At 29.7% G+C, this 5,366-nt stretch overlaps 1 long non-coding RNA gene across 1 annotated transcript; it reads right to left on the minus strand.

Moving 5' to 3' along the window:
• Positions 1–2,497: 2,497 nt before the first annotated feature.
• LOC111615053 lies at positions 2,498–3,226 on the minus strand. Its single transcript, XR_002755026.1, has 3 exons — positions 2,985–3,226; positions 2,771–2,913; positions 2,498–2,694 (listed from the first exon to the last, which is right to left on the minus strand). It is a non-coding gene; the product is annotated as an uncharacterized LOC111615053 (long non-coding RNA).
• Positions 3,227–5,366: the final 2,140 nt, after the last annotated feature.

Here is a 5,366-nt window from a genome sequence, read left to right on the forward strand (position 1 = left end):
ACTGAAATTTCCATTTATTTCGTAAGGTATAACGCCATCATCCCAAAGTTTATTCGGATCCGAAGTTGCAACTCTTTTCCAAATTTTACTAAAAAGTTGATAAAAGTTGAAATAAACTAATCAAAACATTGAAAGATTTGTAAAAAATATTTACCTTTTATGAAAATTTTCAGTATCTTTTTTCTGTTTAACATCCGAAAGACTCTTTGCAGAAGTGAAAACAATGGACAAAATCGTCAATACGAATAAACTAATTAATATCTTCATCGTGCGATTGAAGTGTTCGTTCATATTCACTCGTTACGAAGAGTAAAATGTGATGTTTGACGTTGAAAATTGCTGTCGATAAAAAGGTAGGAAGTGAAATTTCTCGGAAAACTTTGTTTATATGGAAATGATATACTTGCACAAAGGATGCAATTAGTAATAATTAGCTTCTTATCGCTCTTATGAGATATAAGTTCATTATAAAATTCACGGAATAATTTATAATCTGAATTTTGATCAAAAATATCTAAATTAAAAGTTATAGAAATATAGTAGATCCTTGCCACTACTTCTCGAGTACAGATATGAATTAAAAAAAAAAAAAAAAAAAAAGTTGTATTTAGTCGCGGGTTTGCATTACACTAACGGGTTGGCACGTGAGGTTTTCCGGGTTTTCTTGATGTGTTTAACATATAAACAGGAAACAGTACACAATTGTCAAATATCTTTTTAGTAAATAATATAAAATAAATTTAGCTATTATTTAGCGAATTCTAATTAACAAGGGATATTTCTAATTTGAACTTCCAACTAAAATTAACTCTAGATTTTTAAATTATTTATACCTTCTATAAAATTGGCTGAAAATTTATTTTTCTTATTTTTGTTTTTCGNTACACGCTCTTAAATACCATAATTTTGCCTTAAATATGCTTTTTCCCCCTCCTTCTGCTGTTTGCATCTTCCACTTCAGCACAATTTCGGCTGTAGATCATTTAAATTTAAATATTAATTCTTAAATATTAAACAGGTAAATATAACCATATTTCGTTTTGACTTTTATATAAGATCTCTCTTGCTAATCAAAAACTTCACCAATATAATAAGTTTTATTAATAAACAAGGTTAAAGTAGACAATATGTACACAAAAACCTTTTTATTATGACTATTATTACGAATTGTTAATTTTAAAGCATAGGACAATAAATAATTTGAACACTTCATATTGTACATTTGAAGTGTTCAAGAAACGTGTATTGTTTTCAAGGCCGACTTAGCATTAATTGTCAGCAGTGTGGCATTGTGAAAGCGTTAAGTTTATGATAAATCATAATTTAAAGCTTGTCGAATGATGTATGATGCTTTTTTTTATAGCTTGTGTTTTCTTTCTACAATTTGCAGTTGCAGTTATTGTAACAGATCTATTGTTGTATAAGTTATGTCTGTTCTAATCACAGATTAAAACACGCAAAGTATTTGTTTTACTGACAGTGTATAACTCTTTTTACTATCACGAATATAGTATAGTAAAGCAATAACTATTTTTATAGTTACCATTGCTCTACCAAACATGGTACTAAAATAAATAGTAATTACAATCAGAGGCAAAGTTATAAATAAAAAAATATCTATATCGATACAAACAAATACAGAACATAAACAGATAAACAATGCTTAAAAAAATGCAACTGCAGCAGTACTGCGACACTAGAGACGATTTTAATGCTATGAAATTGAAATTAATATTTAAAAATGGTAAAATTTTCGAAATTTTAAACATTTTTTTCTTTTTTAGATTTTATAGAGAACTTTTGTGATATCAGTATTCAGTTTAATGAAGACAAGACAAATGAACTGTTGACGATTGAGGCAACGTTAAGTGAAATAGAAACGAAAATGATAGAACTAGTAGTAATAAATTGAAATGCTAAGTTTTGAATGTAAGGACTTGTAATAATTTTCGTATTGTTTTATCATTCAAAAGTTATTATCAAAAGATTTTGTAGCAATTTATCTGACCTGGTGAGTCGTTTTCTAATTGCAGTTAAAAAAAAATTAACATTAAGTGAACTTATTTCTATTTTTTTTTCTTTAGGCAGTGTTTTCTGTCGCATTTATTAAAGTTTGATTCTCATTACAAAAACCAAGCAGAGGCCCTCGGTGCCCGCCTTATGGCCTCCGCACAGCACTACCCTTTTCCTTTTTCCCCCTTTACACAAACAATAGATAATACATCACTTTGTTAAACCGACAATAACAATGTTAGTAAAGTACAAAAGATGAGAACCGACAATACTTTTTCGTTACATAAAAGCATAAATTTGATCAACGACAAAAATACATCATAAAATACAATTTTCATATAAACCAAACTACATAATAAGAATTATAATANAAATAATATAAAATAAATTTAGCTATTATTTAGCGAATTCTAATTAACAAGGGATATTTCTAATTTGAACTTCCAACTAAAATTAACTCTAGATTTTTAAATTATTTATACCTTCTATAAAATTGGCTGAAAATTTATTTTTCTTATTTTTGTTTTTCGATACGTAAGTGACAGTTAGCTTGTTGTTGGTAGATACGATAACATCGGGCACTTTATTACCACAGACTTTATCCAAGATTACTTTACCGGAATCGATGTCACCATCAATAACTTCGATGTAGTCAGACTGGCAATCTTCGTCGTCATTAATCTATTAAAAAGAATTTCTTGTTAAATCCTCTTAAATGTACACGGGAGATCAATTTCTAAATGATATTTTCGCTCACGTAAAATGTTTCAAAACTTAAAACGACTTGGCCTATGGGAACAGCCAGCACCCATTGACATATGGAATCGTATGGATAAGGATGGTCGTAGTTCGGATTTTGCAATCTGCCGTAATCTCCTTCAATGGTTCCGTTGCAAACAACTACAATTAAAATGAGTTATGATTTTATTAAACCATGTAGAGTGAATTATTAAATCACGTTATACGTCTACCTCTGTACACTAGAGAGAACTCTTCAGTTTTATAATTTGGGAAAGACTTGTAAGTGATCAAAAGATTGTTTCTTTCAGTTTTATAGTAAGTTCTCTTCTGTCTAATTCCACAAACACGATCTAATATTAAATAACATAAAACAACTTAGTCAATCTTAAAAGTGTAATAAATAATATTGGTATATTAATTAATAAATATATTATTTGGGGTGGTAAAAAGAAGCCTTGTTATAGAATATCTCGACGTAATTTTTTTAATCGTGTGAAAAACGTTATTTCCTCGAATATTTAANACAAAAAATAAATAAAAATAGTATTTAAACTAAAACATAAAATTCCGTTTACTTAATTAAAATCTGCAGCATTTTCATACGTTTTTCTGCTAGAACCACATTTCTTTACTCAAAAGGATCCAAAGTATAAAAAGTTTAAATAAATTCCTTGTAAATTATTCTCACATAGTATTTGTATGATATAAAACATACAAAATACACCCGTTCTTATTAACTATTTAATTGTATTTTTCGGTTATTTGTAATTAGAATAAATGCCGTTCTGGCTTACAATAAATGTGACATTTAGGAGCTCTCCCATTGTTCCAGTTTGCCTAAGTTTCCGTAATTTGTTCCTTTCTGTGGACGTTTAAATAAATGTTATCCCCGTTAATCCTTTATGACTTCACGAATAATAATACAATAAGTAGAAAATAAAACATAGAAGAAACTTTGAAATAAATATAATAAAATGCATAGACTGTATAAAATTTAATTAATAAAATAAACGATTTGAACATCATTTTCAGGCTTCATCTCCTATCGAACATTTACGTATTTTAAGTGTTTGCCAATTGGAAGTTATTGATAAATGGAAGGTAAAGTATCAGTCAAATATATAAATAGATTTTATTGCATATCTTCAGGTTATGATACCGTTTTTATGAAGTAATTCAATTAACTAAAATGGTCATGAATATAAGATTATTTATATTATAATAATAATATTTCTTGAAATCTTATGTGATTTTCGTTATTCGCCTGATTTATGTACTGCAAAAACCAATTAATATCAATCACTAAGCTTTTAATCCTCTATTATGTCTAGCTCAATTTTTATTAGATACGTGACTGGGACGACCGGATGGCCAAGCGGTAAAGGGGACAGCGTACCGCTCTGGGGGACCAGGGATCGAATCCGACAGGTCAAAAAATTTCCAAGAATTTTTCGGGGAGTGGTCCGGATATGTCGGCCCCAGTCCCTCACCATCCGGCCGCCCCACTGTGGGCCTAGCTGAACCCATAATGGGCCTGCTAAAAGAGGCCAACTGAATGCCCGCACAGCGAAGAGAGTCTTAAAAAAAGATAAGTGATTGGATGTTAACAGGAAAAGTATGATATACAGGGGGACACGACACATCTGAAATCGTGAGCATTGCGCATTGAGATCTAAAAAATTACAGCCCGGCATTGTGACAGTTTCACAATAAATAATTGTTTGTTAAAAGACTTGAAATGTGTTTAATGACCTTCAAATGAATAGTCATTCCTATTTTTGTAACGCGGGTTAACTTACTTTAAATAAATCGTTACGTGTTAATACGTAAGAGTACAACGCAATCTTTAGCAATTGAACGTGATTTATTGTACGCTTTGTACGTATTCGTCATAATTGAGCATTTATCGTTAAACAAATTAGCAACTTTTCATTTTTTAATACTCATTTATAAATGTTTAAAACAAATTTTTAATATTTGTCTTTTAGGCGGTAACATTCATGAAGTGCATCCGTGAAGAGCGCATCGGATTTCATTACTTTGGAACAATTGTTTATACTAAACACTCCGTCATTCAGGTAATTTTAAAATTAATCTTTTAAATGACACTAGCTTTATTATTTTAAAATAATTTAATGACATTCTATCTTTTATTCAAATAAATTTTAAATGGCATTAGAAGAACTGCACATTTCAAAACACAGTAGAGCGTCGATTTTCCGAATCAATTGGGGACTGGGGTTGTTCGTATAACTGATATTTCGGATAACCGATTTATGCACGAAAAAATAGTTTAACGTATCCGATATTGAAATTTTTCTCCGTTGTGTGTCGCTTCGCGTTGAAGTTTCGTCGATGTTAAGCCTAACAAAGACTATTGTATTGTTAAAAATTACTTTTTTATTTTGTACAAACAAAATAAATATATTGAAAAATATAAAAACAACAAAAAAATATACTTCAGATGTTAATTTAGTATCAAAAACGTAAAATATTTGAGTAGCCCAAGACATAGCCAAAGATTGAAGCGCCACAGCACTGGCGAAAATTTAAATTTGCCGACTGGAATTCTTTCGGATGATTGACTTTCGGAAAATCGACGCTCTACTGTA

The sequence above is a fragment of the Centruroides sculpturatus genome, unplaced genomic scaffold (assembly GCF_000671375.1).
Source record: "Centruroides sculpturatus isolate CEXI.00-Female unplaced genomic scaffold, Cexi_2.0 scaffold2353, whole genome shotgun sequence".
In the NCBI taxonomy this organism is placed as follows: Eukaryota; Metazoa; Arthropoda; class Arachnida; order Scorpiones; family Buthidae; genus Centruroides; species Centruroides sculpturatus.